The sequence below is a fragment of the Oratosquilla oratoria genome, chromosome 5 (assembly GCF_046742065.1).
Source record: "Oratosquilla oratoria isolate Oo_2021 chromosome 5, ASM4674206v1, whole genome shotgun sequence".
NCBI lineage: Eukaryota > Metazoa > Arthropoda > Malacostraca > Stomatopoda > Squillidae > Oratosquilla > Oratosquilla oratoria.
The window spans coordinates 57,519,982-57,531,956 of NC_134781.1; the positions used below are offsets into that span (position 1 = coordinate 57,519,982).

Genomic DNA, 11,975 nt, shown 5'->3' on the forward strand with positions numbered 1-11,975 from the left:
AGATAGAGGAGTGGGTTTTCTGTTCAGTGATTGCAGTGATTAGGTATGTCAGTTCGTCGAGGGTTGTGATATGGTGACCTACGCCTCAGTGCGATGAGTTGAGGGACAAGCTACACATACTCCATCTCATTATTGTTTGGGCCAACCCCACCCCACCCCCCGCCTCCTCAACCCCTTAACCCACCCCCACCCCCGCCTCCTCAGCCCCTCAGTTCGGTTTTCCCTTCACCCCTTCTCACCCACTTTCCATTCTTTCCCTCCCCTTTTCTTCCCCTCTCTTCCCCCCTTCCCTTTGCCCCTTTTCCCTCCCCTTCACTACTCTCGTCGTAGGATCCAACTCACCTCTCGGCTCCATTGTCTCGCATTGCCTTGCATTCTCTCCAAATCGTCTCTACTCCCTTCGTTCCCTCTTCTCCTTCTTTACCATTCCTTGTTCATCTCCCCTCTTCTCCCTTCCTATCCCACTCCTCCCCTCCTGTCTCTCCTCCTTCTTTTCCATTCCTTGTTCATCTCTCCTCTTCTCCCCCTCTCATCCCACTCCTCCCCTTCCTTTCTCTTCTTTTCCATTCCTTGTTCATCTCCCCTCTTCTCCCCTCCCATTCCACTCTTCCCCTCCTTTCTCTTCTCCTTCTTTTCCATTCCTTGTTCATCTCCCCTCTTCTTCTTTCTCATTCTTCTCTCCCCTCCCCTTATCACCCCCTTCTCTCCCATGGCCTCCCCTGCATCTTCTATTCCCTTCCCTTCCCTTCCCATCCCTTCCCATCCCCTTTTCCTTTCCCATCCCCTTCTCCCTTCCCTTTCCATCACATATTTCCTCTTGTTTCTTTCCGTCCCCACACATCTCCTTTTCCCTTTCCTTCACATCCTCTTCACTTCCCTTCCCATCCTCTCTTTCCTTACCGTCTCCTCCCTCTTCGCTTTCTTCTTCTGTTCTCCCCTTCTTGCCCATCCCCTTACCTTACCTGCCTTCCCTCTCCACTTGTTCTCCTCCCCTCCCCTCTCCTCTCCATTCCTTCCTTCTCCCTCCCTTTCCTCTCTCCCTTCTTTCCCTCTCTTCACCTCCCCCTCCCTGTTCTATATTTCCGTTCCCTCCATTTGCCCTCCATTCTCTTCCCACCCCTCAACGTCTCTTCCCTACTCCTTCCTCGCTTTCCTCCTCTCTGGGTTTCCCTCCCCGACCTGCCCTTTCCCTCCCCTCCCCTCCCCTCCCCTCCCCTTCCATCACCACTCAATCCTATTTTCTCTCCTCTTCTACTCCCGCTCCTCTCTTTATACTCCTTTTCATCTTTTCCCTCCCCTACTCTTCCCCTTCCTTGCTCTTCCTTTTCTCCTCCTTCCCTCTATTTTCTTCTTTCGACACCTTTCCCCTCCCTCCCCCTTTATATCTCTTCTCTCCTCCCCTTCCCTCTGCCCTCTCCTCGCCATTCTATCCCTTCACCTCATCTCACCTTGCTTCCCCCCTCCTCTCTCTTTCCCTCACCTCCCCTCCCTTCGCCTTGCCTCCCATCCTTTCCCCCTCTTCTCCCCTCCCCACTCTTCCTCTCGTCGAAGAACCCCCCTCCCCTTCCCCCAACTTCCCCTTCCCTTGCCTTGTCACCCATTCCCCTCCATTCGTCCCCTCCTGCCTCCATTGCGCTTTCCTCACCGTCCCTTCTGTCTACTTCATTCTTCCTATCCTCCCCTTCCCTATCCGTCCCTTCCTCTATCCTCCCTACTGCTTCCCTCCCTCCTTTCCACTCGCCTATCCTCTCCACTATTCCTATCCCGTCCCCTACCCTGCCTACCCCCTCCCCGTCCCATTTCCATACACTTTTCTCTTCTAATTCACCTACTTTCCTGCTCTCTTCTCTCCCACCTTTCCTACCATACATCTCCTTCCCTTCCTCACCTTCTCCAGTTTCTTTTTTGCCCAGCCCGCTCATTCCTCCCACTTATCCCAAACGTGAGCAAAACTAACATCGTCAATTCCCTCATCACCCCATGTCCTCCCCCCATCCCCTTCCCATAACCTCAATCCTGTATAGACGCTTTCCTTCCACCCCAAGCTCCCCTTCTCCCTTCCCCAACTCCATCTCCTCCTCCCCCCCTCTTGCCCCTTCCCCTTGTCGCAGTTGTTGCTCCCGTTCCCCATTGTCCCTTCATGTGTACTTCTTGTACTTCGTGCAGTGTCATGTCACACAGGCCTGCGGCCCCACGTATATAGAGTGTTATCACACTGGGCTAATTTTCCTCCCACATCCTACCTCCAACCTCCATTTGAATAACTAGAACATGACTTTGTTTATAGAAATATATTATATAAGAAAAATTCAGTAGTATGTCTAAGATTCTTATAGGTTTACAATCTCTTCGTTCATCATTCAGCTTTGCTATATATGACGGAAAGATGGTTTGATGTTTGGGGATTTTACAATTAAAATATTGTAACCGAAGTCGTTTTTACTAAAAACAAACTCTAAACGGTCGACGCTGGTCAAGGCATCTCGGACACATCCTTCCATCTCCACAGCATTGACCTGTGTGGTGGTACCTCGCTCGACCGCCAATTCAACGCTCCGAGTTCGAGTCCCGTTGTTTACCTATAATGGCTATTAGAAAATATACTACAGCGAGGTTAACTTTGCGACCAAATTCATGTTCAAGGATTGGCATCAGTGAGAATTTCGCTTTCCATGTAAAAAAAGACAGTCTCTTACAACATTTTACATCCATCTCCACCTCTTTTATTTGCTTATTATTACTATTATTGCTATTATTATTATTACTATTATTATTGTTATTATCATGAACATTATTGTTATTATTATTATTATTATTATTATTATTATTATTATTATTATCATCATCATCATCATCATCATCATCATCATCATCATCATCATCATCATCATCATCATCATCATCATATCATTATTATTGAACATTATTGCTGTTATTATTATTTTATTATTATTTTATTATTATTTTATTATTATCATTTGAAGTGGCAAGCGTTTCTCAGTTTCCTCGTGTAACCTCACCTATGTATTTGTCTCTGAGGGCCTTTGAGTTTGCTTCAACGATGAACAAGACCATCATACATCAAACAACTAACGACTAGTTTCCGGCTGGTGCTCCCCCCCCCCCCCCACCGCCTCGTGGGGAGCTAGGTGGGGTGCTCAGCCCCCTCATCACCCCCCCCCCCCGATCGAAAAATGCTGATCTGTAGAAATAGCGTTTGGCATTTTACCCTTCCATCTCTTTTTTTTTTCTACGTTCCTTTTCGTCTCCCCTTTTCGCCCCATCCCATTTTCTTTCCCTCAGTCACCCCCCCCCCTCTCTCTCTCTCTCTCTCTCTCTCTCTCTCTCTCTCTCTCTCTCTCTCTCTCTCTCTCTCTCTCTCTCTCTCTCCTTTCTCTTCTCTCTCCCAGTTCGAAGCTCATCCTCATTTGCTCTACATTCTCCTTGTCTTCTGTCCCTTTTCTCGTCTTCTGTCCCCTCCCAGTCTCCCTCCTTCGTTTCTCCTCAGCTTTCTTCCTTTTTCCCGTTTTCTTTCCTCCAACCCTGTCCTCCCATTATTTCTTCTTGCATCCCGTTTTCTTCTTTCCACTTGTCCCTCTCCTTCACATTTTTTTTTCATTTAGATATTTATTTATTTGTCAATTTGGTTATTTATTTGTTTATTTATATATTTATTTATTTATTGTTTACTTACCTCTGCCTCCTCTCCTCTTTGTCTCTCTCTTCGTCAAACTTTTTTTTTTTTTATGTCCTGCCTCCTCTTCATCCCCTGATCTACCAATCTTCCCTCAGTCGTCCTCCCCCTCCTCCCTCGCCACCTCCTCACCTTTCAAGCTTTCCATTGTTTACTGTGCTCTCCAGAGCTCACTCACTGGTGGTTCAATCCTGCTGCTATTTTCGTTGTCATTTCTGGCGTTTGTGCCATCGGATTCAACGCCACAGAGAGAACTTTACTCTCCACACTCGTCATTAGAGTTGGCGCCAAAGTCGTCTCGTTTTGATCGTCGTCTTGTTGATCTTATCCTTGTCGTCATTGAGGTTTCTGTCGATTCGTTTTGCCGTCGTTCCTCGGAGCTTTATCGTAGGAAAGGGTCGTTTCACACGTATCGACTTTTCGCCGTGCGGCGTCCACGACACGACGTCGTGCTGTGGACGGCGCAAGGCGAAAAGTCGATACGTGTGAAACAGACCCAAGAGTCTAACTAATTTGGGTCTGCAAGCTCAAAAAAACTACTTGTGAACAGTAAGTAAATGAATGAGTAAATAAATATGTAGATAAATGAATGAATGAACAAACAATGAATAATATAGATGAAATAGAATAATGTATAATGACTTATAGGTGATAAATAAATGAAAAAGATAATTCGAAGACTTGGGAGTTATTTTGTCCTTGAAGTTATTTTCCTCTTGATAGAATTTGATAGAGGAAGGTGGATGAACAAGACACGGGTCTTAGTCCGGGTTTATACCTGACTAGTTTTGCCTTGAGTTTCTTCAGGAAAAGTTCAGTGCAGAACAAGTCAGGAATGAACTCGGACCTAGACTCGTGTCTTCTTGATCCACCTTCCACAACTTGTCAGAAACTGATTAGTTAGTTATTGATAGAGCATGAAAGGGCACCATGGAAGTATAATGTTCAAATCGAAGGAACCAAACGAACTGAGGACATTGGTAAATGAGCTGTAGTCTATATTCTTTTTAATTCACCTCTGTTAGTCTAGTGTCTTCTTACACGAAACTCCATTGAAGAAGATTATGTGAAAGAAAAGAGTTCCAATGTCACCTAGAAAAGAGGAAAATGATAATAATCTTTTGGCTCCAAGTGATAAATGATGAAAAAATATCTGAAAAAAGAGAGGCTAAAGAACAGCAAACAATAAGTATGGGATGTGTGGGAAACAGTTTGAGTGCACCTGGTTTAGGGTTCAGCTCGAGAAGGATGTCTGATGTGGATATGGGTCGAGTGATGTCAGCATACGTATACAGTGCAGAATGCGGTCAGGAAGGTCGTTTGTGAATGGGGGGGAGGTGAAGAAAAGCGTGTGGGGGGAAACAGTGTTTGTGTTGTCATAATCATCGTTATACGCAAACTTAGCGTGTAGGGTTTGGCACCTCGATGAGAGCAAGACTATTCACCCGTGTTTGTCTGTGGAGCATATGTATGTACTTACGTCCTCCTGCATTAAGGCATTATATCGCATTGTGTACGTGGGCTCGGCGTCAGACGCCCCGCAAGCGGAGACTTCGTGTGTGAGAAGGTAACATGGAAGGCCCGACACCACCGTGGCACGGGCGGTAAGCAGAAGAAAGCCGCGGTCTTCAAACAGTGGTAGACTCCGGGACAATCCCGGGCCTTTGCGTTCACAAGGAAAGGCGGGGGCAGAGAGAGGGAGAAGGACTAAATAAACAGCAGTTAATTGGATCAAAGAACCTCTTAAAACCATCGCACCTCCAAAGGTAGGTACGCTGGGAATAGTGTCGAATTAAAGAGGGGAAAGTGTGTTTCTCGTTTGTAATGACTTTATTTATTCACCGTACACGTAGGGTGCTGCATACCGTCGCTGGCTGATAAGAACTGATTTCGTGCTACCACCTAAGTGTGATACGCGAAATAATGACAGCTTTCCAGTTGAAAGGCTGGTAGAGAAATCAATATATCGATTTGTTTGTCAATAGGGTTTTCCCGTTCTCTCAGTCGGGCTTGTGCCTGCATTTGCCATCACAACGTGCGGTAGTCATTCTTAGTTCACAGAAACACTGTCACTCTACATGGGTGAAACTGAACATTTCCCGCCCTCTGGCGTCATATGACGTTTATTGTTTGACGTCATAGTGTGAAAGGAGGCGGTCATTTCTTTGTTTGGGGGGACGGGGGATGGGTATTCATTCGCCCTTGAGTTCCTTCTTTGTTGTACGGTTGCGATGGTTGCTGCAGGTCAGTGGGACACATGATTGGAACATTGACGACCGATTCTTTGTTTCACGAAGGAAGTGTGGGGCTTTGCTCAATTTCGTCCTCTTCCTTATAGCTTAATATTTCCTCCGGATGGTAGACTGAACCATGCTTTCTCCCCATTACACCGAATTGCATTGGTGATTATCAATGAAATACTAATCGTAAGAAGCTGTGATTACTTCATCTCTGCTATCACTTTGACACCTGTGTTTCTACAACTTACCAGCACTACTACCACCGCTACCAACACTACTAACACCACCACTACTAACACCACCACCACTACCACCACCACAATCATCCTCTCGATTAAGGATGAACAAGCCTATTCCAGAGCCCATTCCAGTGGCTGATAGAAGATTATAAATATCCTTTAACTGGAGTGTATAGAGACTTAAGTTAATACCGAATATGTATACAGATTAAACATTCTTTTTTTTTCTCCCAAATCCGTGAAAGCCCCTGTCCTGGTGGGCTGGACTTTTCGAGGACATCCTCGAGGGCAGGTTCTCTTCTGGATCTCGGTTTGTTTGGGCTGAACATCACAACGGCGCTTGTGAATGTCAGGTCAGGACTTATTTCCAGTCATACAGGTCAGATGTATGCGCGGCGTAGTGGTCACAGAGTTCAAGATGCTGTGATTTCTAATACTCTTATTCCTTTGTGTTTTGATTTCAGATTTGATGGATGTTGTGGAGGGATACTAGTGTGTACACTAGAAGAAAAGACTCGTAATTAGTGTGTGGGTGCGTGATTATATTAAGGCTATACTAGGGAAAGGACAAACTTAGGTCTATGAAAAAAAAAATCCGAGGGATCTTTGAGTTGAATGTTCCGGGACTATGAAAATTTATTATTAGGAAATACAACCATCATAGTGGAAGAAATTGACCCAGAGAACGTGAAAAAATCAGACTATATGCTAAATATCATAGACACAATTTTAAAGTAATTTTTGCTTAGAGGCCGTGTGATTAGCCAGTAGTTCGGGGTTCAGACCACTGCCAAATCTTAAGCCATTTGCAAAACTAGCAGGTTGGCAGTGAATTCTATCTTGTTAAGTCCTTATAAGGAAGCTTGCTGGCCGAGCAGTTTAGGGCGTCGTTACTTGCGGCGAAAATCGAGGGGATGGCGGTTCGAACCCAGTCATCGGCGAGGTTGAACCAAGGACATGGTTCATTAAATTCCACGCTACAAAATCCTCTGTAAGGGGCAACGTCCTAGCCTCCCGATAGTTAGGAGTTTGTGACACTAAACCATATCATCATAATTTTTTATGAATATTTTGATGGCCACATGGATGTGTCCAGAACTCCCTTCAGTTGGACCACTTGGAGGCCATCTGGTGGCCCAATTGGCCTGTCCTCAGATTGACCCAAGGGCCAGGCGAGTGGCTCAGTGCAGACCTGTGGCTCTCCATCTTTTTCGCACCATTCACCCCTTCATGGATTCTCAACATTCGCGTGGCTTTTTTCTCCCATATTCTACTTCGCCAAAAAAGGTAAAAGAGAAAGTAATAATAATATTTTTTCCTACTGAAGAAAAAGGTGTTAATGAAGATGTAGGAAAACCCTTTGCTTTATTTACAAAGTTGACAATCTTAATTATCATATATTTGATGTATTTTTTTATACTTTTAACTTACAATCACAAGACTCCATTGCATAGAAACGTATTATTTTTAACAGCAGGTCATGACTCATCTAAGTTCTTGTCATGACTCCCCCGGGGGGGTGGGGGGAGTCATTCCCCCCCCCCTCAACCCCAGGTAGATAACCACAGGCTTGGACAGAACATGTTGCACTTTTTTCATCATGCTTTCGTCACCAACTGTTTTAGTGGAGAGGCGAAAGACCTTTCATCGTTTATGATGTTCATGCAAGCCGGGCCAGAATGGTTTGTTGTATGTCCCATGGTTCGTGAAAGATTACTGTTGAGAAAACCTTTGTATACAGGGTTTCTAAATCAAAGGAACGATGACTGTCAAGGTCCCTGTGCGTATATTTATCTGTGTATTTGAATATATGATGGGAATGCCCGATTCATTATCAAGACAGCCCGGTTCATTTTAGAGCAGTTTGCTTTGGTAGTGTTAATATTTCCAGTAGAGACTGTTAGGGAGTCTTACGAGAGAGAAACCAACATGAATATGCGGTCAGACGGGTGGTCGTATTTTTCGGCGTCCGGATTTATCGAAGGGGATATTCATCTGGTCTAGTGTGCCGCTTACGCCGGTTTTATGTGAACAAACTAATATGGGTGGGGGGATGGGGGGATTATTGGGGTATGCATTGCCTTGGTTGGGTGCCGAACCAGTGTCGAGGAGAATCAGTTTTGTCCCCTTTGTTCAGTGTTCCACTTAGGCCCTGTTCACACTAGCGATTTCAACCGCGGCGGTTCAGTTATAATGTAAGTCAGTAGAGGCATTCACACACAACCCCGTAGTTTTCCCTTTATGCGGTACCGCCGCCGTTTCCGCGCGGTTCAAACTGCTTGTGTGAACAGGGCCTTAGGACCGGGGCAACCGCGACCAGTAAAAGACCTGTCTCCGGTCCAGAAAACAGTAGAACATAAGGGTCCGGCGACCGATTTATTGTAACCGCATCGTCTCTAAGCCAATTCTCGAGAGTGTAAACACCCGAAGAATGTAAACCGCGGGAGTTCGCGACAGTACAACCGAAAACGTTACGGATGAGGAAATAAATACGAGAGATTTTTCCTTGTTTGGAGACCAGGATATGAAACAAAACAAAACGGAATCTCGCCGAGCCGTTTGGGTCAAGGTTGCCCGCCTATGTTTTAGTTTGTTTTCTCTCGCCGTCCCTCCCCCCTCCTTCCCTTCCCCTTCCCCCTCCCCCTCTCCCATTTTCTCTTTTTAATCTTTCCCAGTGTACTTCTTCCACGCATGGTATCTACTGTACATCTCCCATCATCTTTCCCCTTGTTGCTCCCAGTTATCACCCTTCTTTATCTCTGTTGTCATTACCTTTTCTTTTCTTTGTCTTCTCTTTCTTCCTGTCTCCTTCCCCACCCGCCTTTGTTCATCTATTTCCTTCTCTTCATATTTCTCTGTGTCTTTACACCTCCCTCCCTTTAACCTTTCCCCTTTTCGACCACTTTCAGACACTTTTTCCTAATCACTTCATGGTCAGAGATACTGGTGGTTAAAAAGAATGATGGCAATGACACGAGTAGTTGTGGTTATGGCAGTTGTAGTTCTGGGGATAGCAGCATGGGTTGCAACCGTGCCCGGACACGACCAGGAGTGAGAACATGACGAGGGTCAATGTCAGTGGAATTCGAAGGTTCTTCGTCGGAGAACGACAGGACCAGGGTTGAGGACGACTCACCAGTGACTAAGCAGAGAAAGAAAGAAAGAAAGAGAATGTATTTACCTAACTGTATTTCTTAATTGCAGTATGCAGGAAAGGAGAACATTGGGGTTATGTTTTACATTTTTTCAGTTATCATCTTGTCTCTTATTCTTCAATTATCATCATCAGTTTTAGATATATGTGTAGTCTTAGTTATTCTTCAATTATCATCACCAGTTTTATATATATGTGTAGTCTTAGATTCTGCGTATGGGCGCATACACACGTGTCTGCATATCAGTCTCCCTGCTTGAGTATGTGCGTGTGTGTGTGTGTATGTGTGTGTGTGTGTGTGTGTGTGTGTGTGAGAGAGAGAGAGAGAGAGAGAGAGAGAGAGAAGAGAGAGAGAGAGAGAAGAGAGAGAAAGGGAGGAAGGAGGCAGGGAGGAAGGCAGATAGATATTTCCTTGAAGCGTGCGGTCATTGTGCAAGTGCCGACGGTCGCATGAACTTGCAGAGGAAGGAACTGCTTCAGTCACGTCAAGGAAGTGCCGTTACAGGTGGGCCCGGGTGTTGCGTCATAGCTCTCCCTTTTCATGGCCACGCGCCGCGCTTTGTGGCTGTGTCCGGTGACGACGAGAACATCGCCGAGGCATTCTCGGACGAAGAAACGGGGCCTCGGTGCTTGCTCTTGCTCGCAAGCGCCCTGGTATATGGTGGGGGTATTCATGGCGTGGAGATGCGTTAGGTTCGTCGCTATAAGGACACACTTAACTGGTTTTATTCAGGTTAACGCCGGGAATATGAGTCCAGGTGAGAGTACCCAGGCTGCACTTCCGCCACTCGTCCCATTGTGATGATATTCCGTACATACCCAAACGACTCTAAAAACCCACTGTTGATTGGATTAAGAAAAGAAAGGAAATGACGATTTCCGTATATTTCGATCACTGGCTATGATCCTCTTCAGCGGTATTAATCCAATCAACAGTGGGTTTTTAGTGTATTTACTAATGTGTTACGACATCTTGGCAGTGATAACCAAACGATTTTATTCACTCGAGGGTAAGGGATAGGGTTCCACAGGGTCAGCAACCGGATGGTGTGTGTGACTGCACCCTTATTTGGCTGCATTGCCATAATAGCGTTTTCAGTATTTTTCTGTGGGTCCAGAACTCAATGATGTAACATTCTCCGCAGGTTCAGAGAATCGGTAGCTATAGTTCGGGTCTCTAACGGGATGAACAGCTTTGCGCTCTCCGTTGTGTGTGTGTGCGTGTGTGTGTGTGTGTGTGTGTGCGTGTGCGTGTGTGTGCATGTGTGTGTACGGTACACGTGTGTGTATGTGTATTTATGTAAGTTTATTTACTAAATTATAGTATACAGGAAAGTAGCAACGCTCATGGGATCCTGTCTTTGTGTGTGTGGGAACCTGTCTTTGTGTGTGTGTGTGCGTATGTGTGTGTGTGTGTGTGTGTGATGGGGTTGATTCGTTCGGGACCCGATGATTAATAGAGTCTTGCGGTTCTGTTGGCAGCCCTGATTGCAGTCCTCAGATTCTTGTTGTCACACTGGGTAATTGGGTTGGATGATGCATCATCTTGAGGGGTCCACTGGTACTAATGAGAATAACCCCAGAATCTTCTTATTTCCCCCAGAAAACACCGAACCAGCTTCACCCACACCCACCAGAGGTTAGGCTGGGGAGAGGTGGGTCAGTGTAGTTTACATTAGTTTGTAGTAGAGAGTTGGATTTCTCAAAAATAGTTTTCTTGGACCGGTAGACGATGGATATGTGATCTTCTGTGTCTACATGTTAATCCCTCTACTTGTTTGTCTGCCCACAAAGTATTCCATAACTTTGATGTCAGATGTCGACTAAGTTTTTAGAAATATAACTAAGTGGCCAATGAAGAATGGTAGTTGTATTTATTTATTCTATTAATTTATGTTATTATTATTATTATTATAATTGTCATCATTTTATATATATATATATATATATATATATATATATATATATATGCATATATACATATATATATATATATTTGTGTGTGTGTATGTGTGTGAAGGTAAACTTGCATTTTATTTTCAAAAACCTACAAAAGTCATAACCAGGACATTTTATAGTGATTTCTAAATCCTCCAATGATAATGTTCCCTGATAGTCATACTTTTTGTCACGGCATACAACTGCTTGATTTGTTGAATACTAACAAGAGTGACTTTGGCTAAAATTTGTTCTCCTTGATTGGTTTTACGTGCTGATTCTTGTTCTCCATTGTTTCTGTTCCACTTGCTATTTATACTTGTTATTTCAATATCTCTTGTATGCATGCGCGTGTGTATTACATGATTATTTGATGAGCGAAGTTGATACTGGACTTTTTTTTATACTTGTTATTTTGGTATATCTTGTTTGCATGCGTGCGGGTATTTCATGTAATTATATGATTAATAAGGCTGATATTGCATGTCCAATAATAGTAATTCCAAACACGGGACACTCTGACTCATATCACCGTTTTATCTCGTGCACTAATTACTGCGACCGTACATTATTGTGTACGGGCGGGGAGGGTAGCCATGTAAGTGAATCTGTGGGGGTAAACCAGCCTCGGTTGTCGGGCCCTGCTGTGGATGTGCTGCTGCTGTGTCTTACTGCATTGCATCTGACCCGGGCAGTGGGCGTAGGGCAGG

General features: G+C 44.9%; 1 protein-coding gene across 3 annotated transcripts in view; it reads left to right on the forward strand.

The window, feature by feature from the left end:
- The window catches only part of LOC143025252 (uncharacterized), a 138,916-nt gene that overhangs the window by 84,163 nt on the left and 42,778 nt on the right, over positions 1-11,975 (forward strand). The window lies entirely within an intron of this gene.